Genomic DNA, 24,645 nt, shown 5'->3' with positions numbered 1-24,645 from the left:
AACTTTGCAAATTGAATCTTTGTTTTTCTATAATTAATATTGCTAACTTGCAATACTCGCCATAATAATCATACAATCATAACACTTATGCTCCCACTATCATGATGATTATTATCATATAAGCATAACACTTATGCTCCCACTAGCTTTGACATGTATTCAGAAAGCGAATGAACTTCAAGAAAAACAATGCCTGTTGAATTTCTGAAATTCATATTTTTAATACTAGATGCTTCGATAAGCCTTTATCTAAGCTTCTTGAACTTATGCACCTTTACCTTAGATAGCTCATATGTGTGCTTAATCAATTTAGAATCTATGTTACTAAGTTCCAAATGTTCAAACTAATTGCCAAATCTCACAATTCGAACTATGGAAAGGGATGCTGTAACCATAATCGAATGTGAGAATACAATTTTCACAATTACTATCTTCTTAAAACCTCTCTTAGTGAAAGTATTTCCTCACAGTCATTTTCATGAAGGAGGGAATCTTATGACACTTAGATTTTTATGGTGTATGAGTTCCTATCCATGTGAATTTGCCAAAACCAAGGTTTGCGACAAATCCAAACTCATATGGACCGAACTTTCTTAATCTTGATTTCTTGCCCTATGGTAACACGAGTGCCCACCATGTCTTCCAAGTAGTTTAGTAACTTGTCCTTACATATCAATGTACTTTCCATCGACTAAGGCTCTAGTATGCATTCAAATGAGTACTCATAGAATTCACATACACAATTAACTCAATTGGAATGGCAAAGAAACAAAATAATGTCAGCACGATAGGTTGTAAACCTCAAGTCGTGTGCTAGTGATGATCGATAAGGTTTATTCTTGATTTGTTCTTGAAATTTTTCAAGACCATTAAGACTCCCACTGACTCCTTGTCATATAAGATTCTCTTGTCAAGAAACATTTCTTGACAAACCAAATATTCAAGAGTTAGTGTAGTTCTTATCAAGACAAAACACTTCACACAATTGGTCCTAGTTGGTCTTTGTCTTATCCAAGACAGCACAACTTACCAATTTCAAATGTGCAAGAATAAGAAAATTTTTTCCAAATTTCACATTTGATGAGTGTTATAAACCTACTTAAGACTTTTCACTCAATGTCACAATCTTGACTTTAAGACTTGATATTGGAACGAAGTATGATTGACTTATTGATTTAACCATTTCTACAATTCTTGATTCCTCTTCTTAGACATGCAATTACACTAAGACTCACTTAGAGGATCAATTGAGACATGGTTCTTAATCATTAAGACTTATCATAAAACACAATAAAAGGTACTCTCCCTTCTTCTTAGAATGGAGAAACTTTTATCTTTCTACCTTCTTGATTCTTCTTATTGTTCTGCTATTGATTGAAACTATTTCAGTTAACTCAGAATTATACTCAATCTTATAAGTATAACCATATTTACTAAACTTTAGTAAATCATGACAAATATCTTTGTCACTCTTGTGGTAGACTTGATCAACGTACGACCTAGTGTACTCGATCTCCTAGTCCTTCAATTGACACTTTGCCAAAGAATTAGTCTAAGTTTCCCAAATGTGAAAGTTTTTCATTCATCATACAATACACATTGCATGATTCCAAGTTTCTGTCCAATTGAAACTTGGGTGATGAGAAACTCTCCCTATTTGGTAAAATTTTGATATGTCCACAAATAACATAATTAAGGATCAAATCCATTGTTGCTAATAATAGAAACATTCAAACATCAATTTTTTCATACATGCCATCACAAGGATAAATAAATAAGATAAAATCAAAATTCATTTTATTGCGGAAAAAAATTGTCCTTACGATGCAATTCAATTGAAAAACTATGTTATTACATATTTATTAACAATCTATTCTAACTCCAAGTAGTAGCTCAAGAATCCATTCTTCAAGTAATGCGATCGAAATCCATTTCTTCATGATTAGATTCAGCTCACTTCTTCCCTCAAGCTTCCTCTCTTTTCTTCGATCCTACAAAACATCAAAATGTAATCTTATCACATCATGTCTTAAGAATCTAGAATAGGAACTCAAAAGAGTTAGATAATGGATTTTACCTGAAGCAGAGCCATATGTCTTGACTCTCCCATCTCTTAGATCTCTCAGGTAGTTAGGGCAGCTTCGTCTCCAATGCCCCTTCTCTTGGCAATAAAAGCAAATGGACTCCTTTGGCACAACACATCGGACAATCACAGACTTAGTTCTTTCTGCACTTCCAATGTTGCCAGTGTCCATTGAAGTTTGGGAGTTTGATTCACCAGACAAGTTTGCTTGACCAGCACGCCAAATCATTGCTGATTTAGCAGCTATAAGCAAATAGGTGAGATTAATGAGGGTCACGTCGTGATCCATCATATAGTACTCTCTAACGAACTCACTATATGATTCAGGAAGTGACTGAAGAACCCAGTCAGCAGCCAACTCGCTTGAAATCTCAACACCCAACATGTTTAACCTATCAATGTGTGACTTCATCTCTAAGACGTGTGCACACATAGGTTTCCCATCTTCGTGTTTACTTGCCAAAAGGGCTTGAGTGAGCTTGAATTTTCAAGCCTTTGAACTTGTGGGTCAGGGAGAACGATTGGAGGAGGTGGAGGAAGTGAAGCATGACTCTCATTTCCTTGATCGTATCTCGGAACGTCATCTTCATTTGGAAAGCTTGTTCCAAAGGATTTGGGAAGACCATTGTAAGATTCAGACATCTACAAAACGAGAGAAAATTCAAGTTATGTTGATTAGAATTCTTGATGTAACACCCAAATGAAACATCAAGCTAGGATCCAACACAATATTCTACAACCTAGAAAAGGGATGCCGTAATCTAGTTGCAAAATATTTGAAGGTAGGTAAATGACGATTTACCAATTTCCACCATGAAAAACGAAAAGGAAGATTAAGTTTTAAATGAATTGAAACTCCTAGATCTTTTGAGATTCATTGAACTTTTCAATGGCATGTTTAATCTCGATTATGCCCTACTATTTGTGACTGGGATGCCGAGGATCACAAACAAGGTGTGAATAACCATACGAATCACGTGGTGCACCCAATGCTACTATCACCTAATCAATGTGCCGGTTAGCCACACACGCTCCATTGATCTATGATAAACATCGAGTCACCCTTCGCTACCAATGTCATCCCCAAATTAGTGTGCCGGTTAACCACACACGCTCCACTAACGTTTGACAGGGGTACGAAGTGTAATTCTATGGATTAGCATACAATTTCACATTTTTCCTAAAGTAACTATGATTTGGGAATTTGAAAAAGCATTTAGTTACTTTGTACTTCATTATATTTATAATGGAAGGTTTCTGTCCTATCCTACCCGTTCGGCTAACGACCCTCCACTAGTCAAGAGTGCGGTGGGTAAGAGTGGATACCCATTCAATCGACATTTTATAGGCAATTTCCTTAAACACCCCTTATAGACCAGCTTCGTGAATGAGGCCTACTAACGGTAAGACTGACTGATTACTCATACATATATAATATTAGACTTTTAATGTTATATATAGTATAGGGTGTATTTTACACTTTTAAAATACTAGGTGGTTTAATTTAGTGAATTATACTTTTAATTTAATTAAATGTAAACCAAAAACTTTATGGGTTTATTAAATCACTTTTAATTATACACTTTAATTAATTAACAAAACCATAAGGGTGTGATTCGAACTTTTCAAATTACTAGGGTTTTAGAATTTAACATTTCAAAATTAAACTTTTAATCAACTTTTAAATCTCAAAACTTAAAGGCAAGTTTTGAGACTTTTCAAAACATAAGGGATCAAACAACAAATAATTCAAATTAAACAATTAATTTCATAATTATCTATATTTGACCTAATCTTATTTTAGTCATTAGATAATTACCAAATAATTTGAAATAATCCATATTTATCATATAAACAACCAATATTTAAAAGATTTGAAATTATCTATTGTTTTGGCAAGGATAATCACTAATTTAAGATAAAAAAACGGATTTTAACTTCAAAAACCGAATTAGGTATCAATTCAAGTCAAAACAGCAGCAAAAACCCGGAATTCCCTCTGTCTGACCCCTGAACTCGCCGAGTCAGGGACAGACTCGCCGAGTTCTCCACTGACTCGCCGAGTAAGGTCGGGCAGATGCCAAAAATCGATTTTCCAGCAAATAAAGCAGTTAAGCATCACATACAACTGAAACCAATCAAGGCTCTGATACCACTGATGGGTTTTATGCATAAGAACAATCCTATGTGCTCATACAACCCCTAATGCTTGGATCTAGGTTTCTCTATTGTACATGCTTTGAATCCAAGACTAATAAACTTAGATCTAACATATTATGAACTGAATTAGGGTTTATAGAATTACCTTTGATTGTTATATAGCAATAACAATCAATTCTTTGCTTGGATTGGCCTTAGAAAGCTTAGTGCCTCAAGTGCTGCACCTCTAATGGAGTCACAAACACCATATACAACTTGGATGAAGAGGAGAAGAAGAGAGGCTGCCCAAAAAACGGCTGGAGACCCTAATGGAAGACTTGTCCACGTTTTTGGGGCATAGGGGCCCTTTATATACATGTAGGCTATTAGGGTTTACAACTAGGAAACCCTAATTTGACTGCTTAGGCCCTAAGCAGCCCATGGACTCCTTAAACATATCCCTTGGACGATTTCTAATGGGCTTCCCATAGAATTCGTCCAACCTATATATTATTAGGTGATCCATAGCCCAATTATAATTATCTTATAATTACAACTTCAGTCCCCTAAGTTTAATTAATCTCTTTTAGCCACAAAATTAATTAACAATTAATTCTTGACTAATATTAATTAAACAATATGATTTCTCCTTTAATATATTATTCTCATAATATATTAATAAATCATATTTAAACCTTTCTCTCCTTAAATCATCCTACATATTGCTATGGTGAAGGCAACCCAAAAGGACCATGCTCATAATCGGGTCAAGTACATACCAAAATAGTTATGGACTTAGACACTAATCCAACATGACGTTCAATCCCACGACGTGGAAATAGTGCCCACGATGTGGAAAATGAGAAATTAGCCCTATAAATAGATTTGAAGGGGCAGCTGGCCAAGGTTGCTAATTCACCCTTCTCTCACCCATATTACCTCGATTTTTGTGCAAAGAAGTACCCACGAAGCCCCGATATCATCCCGAGACCCGAAGCCTCGAAGATCCCGAGAAGAAAAGAGTTTCCGAGCTGAAGCTCTGCCTGCGAGAAGTACGGTGTATGAAGTGATCCCGGTTTCACCGAAGAATACTATTTGAAGAGCCGTAGTGTTGTCCGATCATCTTCTGATCAGGTGAGTGTATAGTCCTTTTCATGAACATAATTTTTAATACAAGTATTGTTTGAATGTATTAAGTATATGTTTGGGTGAGTGTATAGTTACATTCTTCTAACACATAAATATTAAGTATTTGCTATGAAATACGTGCTATGTGTTAATAAGTTGTTTGTTTATCTGAGATGAGTGTTGAATACGAAGTATTGACTATAAAATATGTGATATGTGTTAATAAGTTATTTGTTTATTTGAGATTAGTGTTGAATGCAATGTTTGGTACATGTTTTAAATAAGTTAAACTGTATATGTGTTTTATATCTACTATTATGTTGGGGAAAACATGGGTAGATAAATGATGAGGTGCAAAAGATGATTAAGAATAATATTGTCATAGATGCACCAATAGTGAATGTAATAATACAAGCAAATGCGCTTAAGAATAATTATGGCAGATGCACCAAATAGAGAATGCTATAATACTAGCAGATGCGCTTAAGAATAATGTCGGCATATGCGCCTAATAGTGTATGTTGTAATCCGGGCAAAGGCACTTAAAGGATAACCTTGGCAGATGCGCATTATGTAGCGATGGATTTTGTTTCAATTCCTCAGGTCAATCCTTAGGAATGAATGATTGAAGGATAGTTGATTCTTAGGGTAAAACATTAAGAATTAAAGAAGATAATGAGGATGGGTAATTGGGTTGATTGTTTGATGATTAAATATAATAGTTATATTATTGTGGGTTGAAAACCCTATATGCTCACCAGACTCACAAGCCTGACCCACTCAATTTTCTTTGCATTACAGATAATGACACAAGGGTATAAGTTGGTGAACTTGACGAGAGATTTTGGATTATAGATCAGTAGTTATAAATAACTGTTGTAAGGTCTATTTTATATTGTTTATGCTTTTGGTCTGTATTGGAACATGACATCCCGAGATTTTGTTATTTAATGAAAATACATTTCTTTAAGAAATGCTTTGATAAATTTTATTTTATCATATTTTATTTTGGGAACAAATTCCGCAACTCTTTTAATTAAAGGATTACTCTGATTTTATAAAACAAAGCATAAACAAATCGGTCTTTTCTGGCCGTGAAATTGGGGATGTCACACTTATGTTGTATTGTTTATGCTTTTGATCTGTATCGAACATGACATCCCGAGTCTTTTAATAAAATACATTTCTTTGGAAATGCTTTTGATAAATCTTTATCATATTTTGTTTTAGGACAAATTCCGCAACACTTTTACTTAAAATGTTAATCTGATTTTCAAACAAGCATAAACAAAATCGGTCTTTTTTTGCCATAAAAATGGGGATGTCACACTGCATCTTTATCATCACCTAAACTGATTCTTAGAGAAACGACCCAACTGTTCTCACTCGATGCCATGGATTACGATGAATCCATTTGAGTGATGATCGAGTTCATCTCCCATTACCCCATTACCGTTCCACTTACAAAAACTCCAAACCCTAAACTTCCATTACACATTCTTCACAATACATTTTAAAGAATCAAGATCGAGGATGGAGTTTATGAAACCAAAATCAGTGGTGATAGGTTCGTCCCAGTGCACAAGAAAATTTTTATGAAGGCGATTGGTATCCCCGAAAACCCCAAGGGTTTTCGAGTTCAAGAACCTACTTTTGAAGAATTTTAGTCATTTTTGAATGAAATTGGGTATAACAGTGAATTTAAAGCCAAGAAATTCAAGAAATCAGCTCTCCCGATCTATGGATTGGGTTGATGCATCTAATCCTTCGAGGATTATCAGGGAAGCATGGTGGTACTGACACCATGAGTAACGACTGGTTGTACGTTGTGTACAACATTTACTCCGGACGATGCAACACCGTCGAGTTGACCAAGGTACTGTGGCAAGACTTTCGAAGTTTTCCATCAAAAGGAAGCCAAATGAGATATCGAGCTCGAGGTTCTGAGATCCGAAACTGCAACAGCTATATGAAGAACGAAAAGAAGCCATCCTCATCAATTCTGATCCTAAAGAGGTATATGTTTCTTTTAAGGCCATTAGAACTTATAGGCTTCCGAACCAAACTGACATCGAACCTATTTGCTGCCTGCCACAACACATGATGTCAACATTTCCATCAAAATCTATTTTTCTCAAACACAATCTAGAGACTTCTATTATGTACAACCCAACACAATCTACCCCAGTCTCGGATGGGTAACCCTCAGATGCAAACAAACCAGTTTCCACCGGTGGCCGAAAGAAGAAGATGTCGAAATTAAAAACATCGCCCTCTAAAGCTCCAGCCAAAAGAGAACCAAATTCAGTGGTTCCTTTCAAAAGGAATCACATGTCGACATTCAATTTGACTCTAGACGCCAGTTAACCCTTCCTGTCCCCTCTCCAAAGTACCCTTCATAGTTTAAAAAATACAAGCATACTCACAGGGAGTCTGCACACAATCCACCCCCATATTCCCAAAAAGATGGTGCAGGTGTTCAACACAGTTTCTTGAAGCCCCCTGGAGCACACCTACGAGTCTCTTTGATTATCCCACTTTCTTTTACACAAGTACAATATGGGACCCCTGCCCCGGATTCCAAGCTTTTTGAAGCTGGAGTTGTCCCTCCTACTTCCAGAGCCCCACCTGGTCTGATACTAGGTTCTGGTAATGAAGAATGGTCTGATTTGATTGACAGTGCTCACACTCGTAATCTGGAGATAACAAGAGCTTAAGTGGAGTACACGCTTATCTCCATGCATAATAGGGCCATCCAAATCAATCTTCCATTCTCCACTCCAACTGATGAAGAAACAAATCAAGAGTTTATCTCTTCCGAACCATCCCAGAATGAAGCTACAACAGACGTTCCCAATCTAACAATCATTTCGGATGATCCTCCTCTAAAGTTCACAAGTGAAGAAACTCCACCGCCTTTCTCTGACGAAGAACATTCTACTGAGTTCATGTTCAATGATGATTGCGCTTCAGTTTGTGCTCTTCCAATTCTTACAACATTCAAGTCTTTGCAGAAACCAACCTCTTCCAAGCCGGTTTACGATTTTGTCCTTTTATCATCCTCCTCGAAACAACAAGAAGAAGAAATACAAGTTGATGCCAATGCTCAAGGAATTCAAGGAAACGAAGCTGAAACCGAGATAAATCCCTTTCATATTGAACCACTTGATGTCAATGATGGTGATAATGATGACAATAAGTCTGACAGTTCCACCTCGGACACCGGCTGCTCGGACGAAAACATTACAAATCTGTTTGCCCTGCTGGAACTCTAAGACAATGTGGCTAGTGCAATTTCCAAATTTGCTTCTCTTGACAAAATTGTAGCTCAACTCAACTCAAAGCTTGATCAGAAGGTTTCTAGCCTTGAATCTAAACTTGAACTTATTCTTAAATCTCTTTTCGATATTAAAGAAGCTTGTCCCTTGGAACTCGAAAGAGAAAATCAACTTGATCAGCTTATCTCTCTCCGATTCAAGCATACCTTGAAGGAAGTCGAACAAAAATACAATGATAGCCTTGATCACCACATCTCTACTACCACTACCATGTAAGATTCATGACGATATGATCAATGCCACCAATGAATTAATCAAACAAACCCATATCCGTCATGAGAAACAAATCCAAAGGTCGGAGAAGGAGATTCGGAAGAAAGATAAACTGAATCTGATCATGCAACAGGTCCTCATAAAGCTACTTAGAGCATGTTGGAACATTATCGATGTTTTGAACAATAAGTTTGATGAAATGCTCTCGATTTTGGGATCCTTGTTTAATCACCTCACAGCCAGTGCCCCCACTGCTGAATCCTACAATTCTCTCTCTAAAAAAATCGACATGAGTTTTTAGAGAGTATTCGAACGATTAATAGAATTTCAAGCCAATGCCAGACTTACATTGGATGAAGGGCCTTCTGACGCAAGAGGAGGAGAATTACCAATTCATAGGGGTAGAACAATCCAATGAAATCTGATGAAGACGACATAATCGAAGTTGGATCCATGGACCTCCTGTAAAAGCTGGTGAAGAAGATAAAGAAGATGAAGATCAAATAAAAAATGTTGTTGTTGGACTTTAAGCCTCCAGGGAACATCCACCAAAGGTTCTCTCGGAAAAAGAAAAATGGATACGGTCTGTTGTTTCTTGTCTATCATCCTTGGCAGATGTGCTCTAAAGAAGTTGTGAAATGGCTAAAATCAAGACAAAACTAACTTTTGATACCTTCCGAGCTACATAATCCATGTTGCCACTAATCCCAACTCAGAGACTTGTTCCGATCGATGAAGGTTCTACTCGAAAAACGGATGACCTTATTGAAGAGCCCCTGATCACTCCTCCTCTAGAATTCATCATCTCTGAGACGATACAACAAGTCATTGTTCACTTAAACAAGCCATCACAAGACAAAAGGAAGAAAACTGCTTCTGAACCTAACAGCCCTGAAAGGACGTTTAAAAAGTCTGAAGGCTGGTCCCAAGAGCAGATTGATCAAGCATTGGAAGAAAGTATCAGGATTCAAGCCTTAAAAGACAATCCGAATCTATTTCTTGGCATATCTCTTCTCTTCCGATAAGGGATCATTCATGACCTCGACATTTTTCCTTTCATGTACTTCGATCTTCACACACAAGACTCCAACCAAATCGATCTCCCAATCTCTCTACATGGAAAGTTCTACATAAAATTTTCTCCTCTTCATTCGAAGGATGATCCAAAGACTATCATCAAGACAAAGCGAGAGAGATTGAGAACGTTGTACTTCGTTAACACATGTCCTCAAAAGAAATGTGGTCTCGGAAGTGAATCACCAAGATTGGTTTCAGAAACAAGGTTTAAAGAAAATTTGATCTCAACTGCATGTTGTACAAATACTACATCTTTGGGAGCAAGGAAGCTACTCTCTGTATCACGGATGCTGACTTTCCATCTATCAATCCTAACTACATTGTCACAATCGTTGCTCACTCCGAGATCGCCAATCCAATCATTCGATCATCAGATTTTATTGTGCTGCCATGAACTTCTTGAAGGACTATGTAGCTGAATTTTGTAGGTCCGACATTGAGTTCGCGTACTTGTTCAATACAGAGGAAGTGTTGGCGAAAATAAGTTATGAATTACCTGAATTTCAAATCTTGGCAGAAGGTCCCATTGAAGAACCTGAGCTCGGATACGTCTATCTGAAGAAGAAGATCAACCGAAAAGAATTTTTCCGAGTTATTGATAAACATCTCGTTCCTTCAAGCATCCTTCAAAAGTTCATCGCCAATGTTGATAAAAGTGACGCTCCTGAGCATGTGAAGACGAAGTTCATTGATCACCTTAAATGGTATTTGGAAGTCCGAAGCTGGTTGCACAATGCTTACCTTTTTGTTTCCGAAGAAGCCAACCGAGTTGACTGATTGCTAAGTTCACTTAGGGGGAGATTTTTAATGCATAAGAAGTGAACCTCTAGCAATCCAAAGCAAATCCGAAGTCAATTCATCAGTCTGAGATGTGAAGAGCTCTAAAGTCCTTTTGAATCAGAGATGAAGATGTTCCGAAGTTTGAGTCTGTACAAAGCATTTAATATTTTTGTCTTTAGTTGATGTAACCGTTCTTAAGACTAAATCAAGTAAATCTTTGAAGTGTCAGAATTGTCAAACACTTAGTATTAACTAGTCCTTAGAATGTTTTCTAGGTTTGTAGCATGTCTCTCCTTTACTATTTAAGGAGTAGATGTTTCATGTAATTTGTACCAAGAATAGCAAGGAATCTATATTCTCTTCACATCCATTCAAACTCTCTTGCAAATTAAATTTCTTTCACTTACATTCTACTTGTGCTAAAATCATCTTTACTTTGATCATACTCGATCTTACTTCATTTTTACTTGAATACTTTGTTGAATATTATCTTCAAGTCTTGATTGGTTTACTAGACTTGACTGGACCAACTTATTAGAAGCAGACATTGATCTTAAAGGTTAATCCAAGGTTTGAGTTTTCAAACCTTATCTACACATTGAATCTTGTTCTCACACTCTTGAATGGTTGTCGTTATTTTCATTTTGCAAACCCTATCTCCGATATGCAAACTTTGGCTTTGGCGATGACTTCATTCAACATACCATAGCTCCAACGACAACGACTTCAATTTAGTCTGGCCAAGGGAGGGAGGTGGTGGTTGAGTATACTAATGATGATAAATCTATATAGGAAGGGGATCGTATACATAAAAAGAAAGATATTGGTGGCTTTTTTATTTTTAATTAATCAAAACAGTAAAATAAATATAAAATTATACATACACACACACACACACATATATATATATATATATATATATATATATATATATATATATGAGGGGTATGATAGTCTTTTTAAATAGATAATGACCAAAACCAATAAAAAGACTATTTGTGCACCATCAAAACCTTCTGAATCAAAATCATAGAATTTTGTCAACGATAAATACCATTTTTATAATTTTGTCAAAAAAAATACACAAATTAGTCTCTATTTTGTGAAATTAATAAAAGAAAAAAATAACATGATTGTTTTATACCATTGCATTTGCATATTTGGTTATATGTTTATTCTCTCTATTTAAATTTGTTCACAACAAACATTAAAATTGGTTTGTTAAAACAATTGGTTTCAACGATTCTGCACATTTTGCCGATAGCGCCACCGCCCGGCCCTTACTCCGGTACCAGCACCTTCGCTTTGATTTACAGTGATTGTATTTTCAAAGAGTTATCATCATTTTGAACATTAAAATCGACGTCTCCCTAGCATGTTATCATCGGTAAACGATCTTTTAACGATTAAGAATAACTCCTCTACAAACAACAAGATTGATCATGTTTTGGATGCCATATAATTTATACACGTTTGGGTCCTTGGGGATTTTTCATCCTTAAAATTAATTCGAATGATCTTAAGAAATACATTGTTATATCATACGAGAAATTTGAGAGAGAAATAGCTAATCAGTTTAGGCTATATGATTCCCGCTTCAAGATTGCATTTGGGCAAAATAATTTAAGGCTTGGTGACGCAAACAAGGTGTTTCTTTTTCTGCCCACCAAGTGTTTGATATAATGCCTAAATGATTTTTTCAAGTGTTGTTGCCAATTTTCGACTCAAGCTGATGTAGGGATTCTATCCGGTGTGGGTTCCATTGTGCACACTCCAGCCTTTTGTTGGAGTGTCACTTTTTCTTTTGGGTTAGTGCTTCTAATTTCGGGTCTCACCTTGAGGCTTAAATAAACTTTATTTGTTGGTTTATGGCGTCCTCTCATTCCTTTGAGAGCGGGGCTTGGCCGTGTCCTTTTCGGGGGTTTCACTGTTTCCCAGATGGTATTGTTGGAAGTAAAGGGATTTCCCGTATGATATCTCATCTCAAGAGCTTACACCTCCTTATAGATGAACGCAGAGCTGCGTTACGGGAGGCTATTACTTCTGACATTGGATTGTTTAAGTCTGTGGCAGCAACTTTGAAGGAGTTTGGTCAATGGATATGTGGGGATTGCATGAAGCTTCATGCCCTGAGTCGTTCATGTCACCACCCGGGTGGCTTGATTAAGTTTATTGACGGGGTTGATGACATGAGCATGCATATTGTTGGCATTCTAAAGCCGCTACCCAATGAACCGGGAGCCGACCTCAATGATGGGTTGGTGATGGATGCTCAACTACTTGATCGTGCTTTTAAGCTGCCTATCACCACTGTCAAAAGCATCCCTCATAACTGTCGTATGGCTTTCTCTCAGGCTTTGAAAGTAGCCCTTTCCAAGGTGGTTGCTCATACAGGATCCGTTGAAGCGGGGGTTGTTTTGTTAATTCTTCCTAGGTGTACTCTTCAGGTGTTCAGGCCCAAGAATAGGCAAGAAAGTAGGTCTAGCAACAGGAAGTCTTTGCAACATCGTAATATCTTGAGCGCTTTAGCTACTTGGGGGATTGAAGACGCTATCGCCAAGCTAGTTAAAAACTTAGTTGACAATGCAAGAATGGAGCAACAAGATAACAAAGAAGAGTACATTCAGGAGAAAATAACACCGGGCAACACCAATGTCAGACAATGTCTTCGTAAGGTTGCCGATGGACATTTTACAGCAGTAGTGAAAGTTTTATGTTCTTAGGGGGTTGCTCCATTTGGGGGTGATACCACAAATGCATTGGAGGATAAACATCCATACAAGCCACCGCCTTCCATGCCCAACACCATAATTTCAGAACCTCCCCTGGTAGTGGATGTTGACAATGTCCTTGGGGGAATTGAATCCTTCCCTAAAGGTACCTCGTGTGGGAGGGACGGGACGAGAGCTCAACACATTTTAGATGCCCTTTGTGGAGAAGGTTCGGCTATAGCCAAAGACCTCTTACGTGCTATTACTTATGTGGTTAATCTATGGCTAGGGGGAAGTTGCCCTTCGAGCTTGGCAGAATTTGTTGCCTCTGCTCCTCTCACGCCGCTCTTAAAACCTGACAAGGGAATACGACCTATTGCAGTAGGTACTATATGGAGACGTTTGGTTTCCAAGTTGACCATGATAGGGGTTGGTAAAGAAATAGCCAAATATATATCAATGATTTTCAGTTCGGAGTCGGGGTGTCGGGTGGCGCTGAGGCCATTTTACATAACGCCAATAGGTTGTTGAGTGAGCGCCACGATGACAAATCTCTCTCCATGCTTACCGTGACTTCTCTAATGCCTTAACCTTGTTGGCAGATCCGCATTACTTCATGAGGTGAGATTGAGGTGTCCCTCTATTTCCTTTGGGTAGAATTCCTTTATGGTCAAGCAACAAGGTTATATCTAGGCAACACACATATTCGGTCTTCTACTGGGGTTCAGCAAGGAGACCCCTTTGTGACCACTTCTTTTTGCCATTGTGTTGCACCCGCTCTTGCATAAGATTAGAGACAATTGCAAGCTTCTTCTCCATGCATGGTACTTGGATGATGACACACTTATCGGAGATTCGGAGGAGGTGGCCAAAGCATTGGACATCATTACGGTGATTGGCCCAAAATTGGGCCTTCAGCTGAATATCAAGAAAATCGAGCTCTTTTGGCCCTCGTGTGATGGTAGGAAGTTACGGGAGGGGTTATTTCCGGCGGACATCGGGAGGCCGCCTTTGGGGGTGAAACTTCTTGGGGGAGCTGTTAGCAGAGATGCTAGTTTCATTCGCAGCTTAGCCATAAAGAGAGCTGAAAACGTGTGAATTTGATGCGCCTTCTTCCACAATTGTCTGACCCCTAGAGTGAGCTCCTTCTTCTTCGGTATTGTATGGGTATTGCTAAACTTTTCTTTGGGTTGAGGACGTGCCAACCCGTTCACATGGAGGAGGCAGCAATATTCTGTGACAATGGATTGCGCGGGGCGATTGAGGACATTGTGGTTTGTGGGGGCCCTTTCTTTGGTGACATACAATGGCGAATCACTTCTTACTTATTAGGTTTGGGGTTTGGCTTTATACTCGGCAGTAGAAGCTACCTCCTATGCCTTTGTTGCCTCAAGGGCCCAATCTTGGGTATTGCAAGACCACATCTTACGGGATAACGGTATACATGGTATGGATTCTGATTATGATTGTGCCTTGGCATCCCTTCGCAACAAGCTTCCAGATTTTGACCTTAACAATTTTACTACTAAAGACACCGCCCCCTAAATCCCATAATACACTGGCGAGTGCTCTTTTTCGTAAAATTGTCCAAGATATGGAAGTGCATCTCGACATGACGGCTCGCAGAAAGTGGTTTTCCAGTGCTTACGTGTACCACATGCTCAAGATTTTCTTCTGGATATCCCTATAGATGGGCTTGGCCAACACATGTCTCCCGTGGAGTATCGTACTATTCTCAAATATCGACTAATGATTCCCATATTCCCAGCTAACGAGATATGTCTTGTGTATCGCAAGGCATGTTTGGACTCTTTTGGGGAGCATGTAGTTCACTGTAGAGAACTCCTGGGGTTCAAATACAGACACGATATGGTTAGAGATGTTTTGTTTGACATATTTAAGCATGCGAGGGTTTCCGCTAAGAAAGAGGCACCTGTTAATTTCTTGACTTACCCGACAGAAGGAAGGTCAACCCTCAGACCGACTGACATTTTGATTTTTGGATGGGTCGGAGGGAAACACGCATGTGTGGATCTTACAGGGGTATCCCCTCTCGTGGGTCTGAGGGCTGGGGGTTTCACGGCGGGATATGCTACTTTAAAAGCAGCTACAGACAAAGTCACCAAACATGAGAAATCGTGCATGGAAAATCAACACCTGTTCATACCATTTGCATTTGATACGTTTGGTTTCCTCGCACCGGATGCGGTAGAGCTTCTTAAAAGAGTACAACGAATCATGCATAGTGATGTAATGATGTTATATCCCCTAGATCTTCGTATGTAGTCTTTAAAAGAATTAGTTTTACCATTCAAAAAGGTTTAGCGGCACAACTTGTTACCCGTTTGCTATCTCACTCATTGTACGAATTTTAAATATTCAAAATTTATATTTTTATAAAAAAAAAAATTGGTTTCAATATTGTTTGTTAAAAAAAAGCAAAAGAATAATATAATAACATCAATCGTGTTCCAATCAGGAGTAATTGTCGTGTGGATGATATCTAGAAAACTAAATGCCACGTGGGGATGACTGAACAAGAACATTGGCCTCTCAGTTTTGGCCGACTCTCCCCTTCCTACCGAACATTTTCTTTAACTTATATATTACACACCATCATCAAATATTTTTAAAATCAAAATTTATTATCCACAACATTTTTTTTATATCATAAAAGTTACAAAATTTATCTAATTGTAACAGTACTGTGCAAAATATGCTATCAAATTATTTTTTATAACATCTAAAAATCAATGTTTATAAGATTTAAACCTGTTTATTTTATAATATTTCATGCCAAATGATCATTATTGGGCTATTTTGATGACGATTATGGTATAGATTTATCGGCCTCTCGGATCTTAATTAAGTTTTGCATATTATTTTCTTTTTGTCATATTATTTTTGTTGAGATTTTTTTTTTAATTTAATATCCAGCTGGCTATCGTGACATTAATCTATGACCATGTGGCCTCATGCAATAATAAAAGGATACTTCTACGGATAATTGCAGACTACGCCAACCAATAAATAAACAATTGATGGATATTTATAGACATAAATAAATGTTATTATTGTAGATGGATATTAATTTGATTTTTTTTCTTAATAAATAAAAATATATAAACGAAAAAAGCTTGATACGCAACGCCTAATTGGGATCCAGGTGGCCGAGAAGTACACCAAATTCAATTGACTATTTTATTTGTAAGAGTTTAGTTTCGATTCTCAACTGTCTTTTAATAATTAATTATTAGAATATACTGCTAAGGATACTGATTGCATAAAAAATCAAAAGAACAACCTAATCATATCTACATATCATGCTAATCATATTGTTTATCTGCTAACTTATATATTTATTATTTCACTCTTAAATTTATATTTTTGGTTTCAAACCATATGAATATTTTTTGAGTAAATTACACGAATGGTCCCATATGGTTTGGGATAATTTGCACGCTTGTCCCTAACGTATTTTTTTAACTCGGAAGGTCCCTATTGTTTGTTATTGCTACACGCTTGGTCCTTATTATTTGTTTTTGTTACGCGTTTGGTCCCTATCTTACGTAAAAAGACAATTATTTAAATAGGGAAAAAAATGTAAGGTAGGTAATGTAAAGTGAGGGGGTGAGGTTGAGGGTGTGACTATTTAAATAAATTAAAAAATCAAGGGAAAAATAGACTTTTTATGTAAGACAGGGACCAAACGTGTAACAAAAATAAACAGTAGGGACCTTCCGAGTTAGAAAAATAAGTTAGAGACCAAACGTGCAAGTTACCCTAAACCATAAGGACCATTCATGTAATTTACCCTTATTTTTTCGTTCCGTTAAAGTGAAGAACTTGTGGTCATATTTGTATATTTATTAGTCACATGTTATTGTCTTTATAGCTTAGGAAACATATTACTATTGGGTTACTTTTAGTATTAATAATTCTTGTGTGATTGCTTTTGTAGTTGAATTTATTTTTAAATTCTTTTAATGAAAAGAAATACTAATTACTGTAGGAAACATTTGCACCAAAACTCCATCACAGTTCTTACTTGAAGAATTCAGTTGTTTCCTTATTTTTTATGATGTCGACTAACAATTATTGCATTTTCTCTTAGGTTTCTTTTTCTCTTGCTTGCACGATCATTATAAATGAAAATGAACAATCTCCTTTTCCCACTCTGCTGAAAGATAAACAATGACACATGACACAAAGGGTTATACAAGAAAGGGTCGAACTATACACTACATTGATACACATATATTTATAACATCTCGCAATTATAATGATGGATTAATATATACATTTAAACCAGAGCGAGACTCTTGAAATAAAGTGGTAGAAAGACCATTAGTAAAGATGTCAACATACAACATATAGAGAAGTAGGTGGCATGTGGAGGATTCCAACAAGGTCTATTGTTATTTTTTCATGAACAAAATAAATATCTATCTCGATATGTTTGTTTTGTTGATAACAAACTAGGATTTTGGAGAGTAAATGACGGTTGTATTGTCAAAATAGACACTAGTAGCTTTGGTAGGCAGGAGAGAAGGTTTCAGAGGACATTGTGGAACTAGCATGTCTTAAAACCTGCATTTTGCAGCTTCGCAACACTTAGATTAGTGGCGGACGTAGGATTTCCTGCTAGGTGTTGCACAGAAAATAAATTTCGCATGTAGTGAGACATTTTCTTTTATGTAGCTGCACATTCTTTTTAAGTAGTGACACAATAGTAGAAAATAATCAAATTTTTTGCACTGTGTATACGGAAGTTAGACATTGCCGATGCTACTGTGGGACACCTATAAGAACCGCAATGCATGAGATTAACATAAAATACACTTTAAAGTGGTGAGATTAACATAAAATAGACTTTAAAGTGGTCAAGTGTCTTATTAGAATCATACATGAATAGACATATTTGTTAGGACAACATAACAAATGTTAGGTCTAGTGGAAAGTAAGGTGCTAGATTGCAAAAAACAAGGTTATGGTACAAAGTTAGATCTTCAACATGAGGAGAAAAATCATCAAGTTTATCGAGAATTTGTTTTCAAAATTTATTTCACTATTATGCAAATAATTATGGTAAAAAAAAGTAATCCAATAAATAATCATACAAGAAGGAGACAACCGGGGAATCATCTAGACATGACTACAAATATCCAACTATTTAATACTTTATGTGAGGAAGCTAGTAAATCACAACGAACTTCCATCAAAGTAGTGAATTGAGAATTTTATGGCATCAAACTATGTCATGGACGTTGAAACTTTTAAAAACATAAATATTTTGACGAAATGAATCGCGATTTTCGATTCTATCAACTCATACCTATGATTTACTAACGCTCCAAATTGCTACATTGACTTTAGATTTTTGTTCCTCATATTGGTTGGGTAATATTGAAATGAAGGTCACGAGGCTCATGACTCACTGCCGAATCGATGGATCTATATGTTTGAAACATTATTTAGACGACTACAAAGTTATGCTTCACATCAATGAAAAAAAAAGTTGCACAAGGGATGCCACTTCTTCCGATTAAATAGAGGAAAGTGTTGTTGCCAATGAAGACACCATTCAAAAGTTTTTGGATTAGATAAACTCCGATTTGATGAAGACAACCAATTGGCCTACTAAAAATCTAAAATTTGAATTTCTAAATTTATTTTATCGTACCTTTTATCCTTGTTTTCTACTTTATATTTCAAACCAAATATAATACAAATTTCTTTGGTTGGACTATAATTTAATTTTCAGAAGAAAATATAGAAATTGGGCCCAAAACCCAAACAGAAATCTGGAAATACTGGGTCCAACTTGTTCGAAATCTGATCAATGAAAAAACCAAAATGAATCGAGATTTTATCGGGCTCTTGTGGATCTCTAATTTTGAATAGAAAAAGAATTTAAACATAGGCCCATCTACATCACTGATCGTAATTCAAAGTGTCTATTTCTAACTTTCAAATACGTGAATCTTCTTCTGCTATTGGGCCAATGTAAATTTTCAATAAGTAATATGAAGATCCATGGTTTCTACTCTGTTCTCTACTCAACGATTAATAAACTATATTTGTTAAATTAAGTAGTACACGAAATAAGTAGATCCTACTACATGATCTTTTAGGAACTAGTATAAGGTAAGTCGATCTTAACGGCTGCTTAACTAAATTGGTCTGTTTCCCAATTAAGTAGTCAGAAGGGCCTTACTAGTCTTCAAAAGATAATATCTTAATTAAACATCGTATGAAAAAAATACTTTCTATATGCCATTCTCATCAAACATCATGAATCTTCATTACCTTATGCTCTATTTCACGACATCGCTTACTTCATACGTGTTATAGCATGAGATACACGCCATAAAAATAAAGTATTAGACTTAAAATCATAGTGAGAAACATAAGGGTTAATAGCTAATTCATATAGTATATAACATGTCATTAAAATCATTTTTAATGCATTATGCAGTATTTAAGCCCCATCCACGGTCATCCTACCAACATAATTTGATCACAAAATCATCATAAGACGAGTGTAACTTACAAGTGCCAAATCCGTACAAAATATTGTAGTTTTTCATTCATTGTAGCTAGTTCGGTTGTGACTTGTTCTGATGATTGTCTAAAATTGCCAAACTATAACGTTACAAAATCTTTTCCATTCCACAGAGGTTAATATCAACCTCATTATCCATATGATATAAGATATATACCGGATAAATCTTTTAATGTCACTGATGTCATCGTTATCATAACAACATGCAAATCATCTTAATTGTAACACTCCATCTTTTATCATTAATAATTAGTAAGAAACTACACATTAATTTCCATAACGTCATGTCATCACATTAAGGGTGTAACCAAGACCATATATATATATATATATATATATATATATATATATATATATATATATATATATATATATATATATATATATATATATATATATATATATATATATATATATATATATACTAGCCGTTTATCCGCGCCAAGCGCAGGGTGTGGATATTTTATTCAAAAATTAAAATAATAATATATAAATGTACACTATTGATTACAAACCCGATTATGTCAAACTGTGCAAATGTTAAAATAATAATATATAAATGTACACTCTTGTTTACAACCCCGATTACATATTTGTTTTTTTTCGGTATAATTATGATTTATGTTGTTTTTTTGTAACAACAGGCATTAACAGATAAATCGACACTTAGGTAGCCAATATATAACTCACAGGAGCTCGATCCACTCCAAATTTCCCATCTTTTTCCACCTTTTCACTTTCTCTCACCTTTGACTTTGACTCTGACTCATTAACAAGCCCTAAAATCCCCCTTTGTCTCAAACTCCCCCAAGAAACAACTGCTTTTCGTTTCATCTTATGCCCCCCACACAACACTATCCTTATCCCACCTTTTTACCTCATTAAGCAACAAACTTTCATTCTCTTTCACATCATCTTTCATTCTTGGAACAAAAAATTCCGGTTTTGCCCCTGCCACCTCCATTCTTGGAACACCCAACACGTTCACAAACGAAGAAGGAGCATCATGTTTTTTTTTCCCATTTGAAGATGAAAAAGCAGACAAGAAAACATCCTTAACATTTCTCATGTGGGTCCCCGTTTGACTTTGACTTTGACTACTCAAGGTCCTACTACCTTTTGAAAGTCCAACCACTACATGATCTGTTTTAGTCCTTAAAGATTCCACCTTTTTGTCTTCTAACATTCCGTGAATTGAAGAGAATGAAAACTGACCTTTGATGGAGATGGAGGGTAGGATCGTGGGGGTGGGTGAAGTTTTTTTTTGGAGGGAGTTGACTTTTTTCAGGCGGTAAACGGCTGCCCCTTCGACCCATCTGACCACTGCGATCCGTGTCGTATTCGATTTGTTCAACTACACCTACTGATGAAGTGTTGCGTTTTAGGTCAATTGTTCTTTGTGACCGTTTTGCCCCTCCCCCTTTATGGAAAATTGTGATACGACCCTTTGAATTTCTACCTGCTGACTTGTCTTTAGCTATAACGAATTGTCTAAGTGGCCTTTCAGAGTTCACATTTTGAGCACCTGTAGGAATATGATAAAGTCAGTAAAATTGTTTTTGTTTGGATAAATCATAGATGAATTTCAGATAACAGTATAATCAGTAATGTTCAAATCCTAAGCACCACATCTCTACAATCAAATTAAGAAAGTTGGAAATGACGTTTCTCTGGTACTGATTATCCATCTTGAATTGAAAATATGCAGCTTTAAATACCAATTTCTTTTTTACTTTATCAACATATGATTCATTCTTTCAATATATTTGCATTTTTATATGTACAAATAAGTGTTTACTGAAATGTACATGAACAAAATCAACTTTTTTTTTATTTAAAAGAGTATACCAGGGTCTAGGAATGCCAAAGAAAGTTTCGCTTCTGATGTCAAAAAGGTTGTTTCTTATTGTAAAATTGAAGTTAGGGTTCAACAAGAAGAGCTACAAGCAAACAAATTCAAAAAGTCACCTGTTTCATCAGCAATTCATAAAACACGTGTTTTCGGCATTACTATTACCAAGTTAACACTCTGAGAGAACCAATATCCCAACAAAGCTGAAACCTCAAAAACAGAACTTTGCCTTGGGTGACTACCGATACCCTTAAGCATATTGACCTTATATAGACGTGGGTTTTAAGGCTAGAGACACACAGACGACACTCGAACATGTAATAATTTGAAAGAGCTAGGTTTGACATCAAAACTGGAACAAAAAATCTGTATTTGCACATTAATTCCGACATCAAATTCAATCTTCATTGAGCCCCTTTTTCATATTCATTTCTCTTGATCATGACAATTTCAACTTCGAATTTGCATTTAAAAAAAAAGAACTTACGGCTGATAGAGTGATTGGATCTCATCTGAAAGCTGCTAATCCTCAAAGTAATCTCAAGCGAGTGGTGCGAGTGTAGAGGACAGAAGAGATAAAGAGAGAGAGCGTGGTGGCTTCCTGTCACCGAAAAAGTGTTGCGAGAGCACAGTAGGTGGCGGCGACAGCGATCAGATACAGTACAGTGAGTGGTGCGAGGTTGGAGAGTGGGCACTACCGATGGTGATGATGATGATAAGTTAGACGGATGAGGTGCGATGTCGGCTTTTCAAAATATGGTTTTTGCTATTTGTTTGAGGGAAAATGCGAGTGTAGAGGACAGAGGAGAAAAATAGTATGTTTACTTTTTTGATTCAATTTATGAAACGTCAATGTTAATGCCATTAATTTGAAAAATGAAAATGTGAATATTTAATGCAATTAATTTGTAAAACGGAAATGTGACAAAAGTATTAAAAGGTATGAATAAATTGATTGTATATTTTGCAGTAGGTGTAGTACCTCTTAAATTTCAAGAAATGAGCAATATCCTTAATAATATAGTATATATATATATATATATATATATATATATATATATATATATATATATATATATATATATATGTATATATATATATATATAGGTTCAGGTTCATTTGAGACCATTCTAATTTTGTGAGACCGTGAGACCAAATCTAAAAATAATTTTAAAATGCAAAATAAATGGAAAAAATTCAAAAATTCTTTTTTTAAATATTATTTTCGGAACTTGAATTAACTAAAAAAGTAAAAAAAAATAAATAAAAATTCCGTTTTTTTTGAAAAATACGTGAAATATTCTAAATAGAATATTACACTGATATATTCTAAAAAATAATTTTAAAATGCAGAATAAATGGAAAAATCTAAAAATTCTTTTTTTAAATATTATTTTCGGAACTTGAATTAACTAAAAAAAATAAAAAAAAATCTATTTTTTTTTAAAAATACGTGAAATATTATAAATAGAATATTACACTGTACATATTATAAAATAATTTTAAATGCAAAATAAATGGAAAAATCAAAAAATTCTTTTTTTAAATATTATTTTCGGAACTTGAATTAACTAAAAAAATAAAAAAAATACGTCTCACGGTTTCACAAAATATAAGTGGTCTCAAATGAACCTAACCCTATATATATATATATATATATATATATATATATATATATATATAGCCTAATAAGATTTTGGGCTTTATTGAGTCTTTTTGCTAGGAAACTCTAATTAGCTTGTCTATATATTATGTCTTTCCTTTTCATTATATATGTACTTCTCTTTGATAATAATACGAAACCCTAGCCGTTATATGTCTTTCATTTGTTAGTTTATATGGTATCAGAGCTCGGTTGATTATCTGTACTTTTCCGTTTTGCGGGTGAGTTACTGTTCATTGGCACTATTCACGATTACTGTTCATCAGCGATTACTGTTCATCGGTACTATTCACGTGCACTATTTGAAAATTTGGGTATGCTTTTCTTGCTCACTTTTGTATTCGGTTTTGTTTGATTTGTTCATTTTGTCGGTTTTGAGGGTTTCGTTTCGTCTAGCTTTGTTGATTTCGAGATCTTGATCGTTTTTTGTTGCTAGTCGTATTTACTGTTTGACTGATATTGAAATATGACCCCAAGAGATGATTCTCTTCAGTCCACTAGTATTCAACGTGATGGCAAAAACTATGCCTATTGGAGTTATGTTATGAAAAATTTCTTGCGGGGCAAGACTATGTGTGTAACACCCATAAATTTTTACGCCAAATTTAAACTTTTTCCAACATACATAAAAATCATGTAGCGTTTGTTTACAAAAATGTTTTCAAATCATTATTCATCAAAGTGTCCCAAAATCATATCATAAGGATGAGGAGCGGTACGGTCATGCCTTCGCCTTGCCATGATCTCCTGAAGTATCTAAAACCATAGTTGTCAAAATCGCGATCCTGATCGTAGGATCGTACGATCCTACGATCCTACATATGAAAAATGATCCGGATCGTATTTAAGGTAGGATCGCAACTAGGATCGAGATCCGATCCGATCCTACCATCCTTTGATTTTTTTTTTTTTTTTTTTTTTTTTTTTTTTTTTTTTTTTTTTTTTTTTTTGCAAATGGAATTTTTTACCACTTTATATCTTTTACCCTTTACCAATCTACCATTTATCATTTTTTATTGTGACTTATGACTAATATTTTGAAGTTTTTATAACTTTTGAACGAAAAATTAAATGTTCGAAATATTTTTCATTATTA

The 24,645-nt window shown here is 35.6% G+C and overlaps 1 pseudogene; it reads right to left on the bottom strand.

Annotated features, from left to right (window-relative positions):
* Positions 1-20,700: 20,700 nt before the first annotated feature.
* On the bottom strand, positions 20,701-22,751 carry LOC145064488 (large ribosomal subunit protein uL2mz, N-terminal part-like; annotated as a pseudogene).
* Between the last annotated feature and the right edge of the window lie 1,894 nt (positions 22,752-24,645).

Source organism: Lactuca serriola, chromosome 7, assembly GCF_051521515.1.
Source record: "Lactuca serriola cultivar US96UC23 chromosome 7, Lser_US96UC23_V15, whole genome shotgun sequence".
NCBI classification, from domain to species: Eukaryota; Viridiplantae; Streptophyta; class Magnoliopsida; order Asterales; family Asteraceae; genus Lactuca; species Lactuca serriola.
The sequence above is the reverse complement of the archived record's forward strand: the minus strand, read 5'-3'. Positions and strand labels throughout refer to the sequence as shown.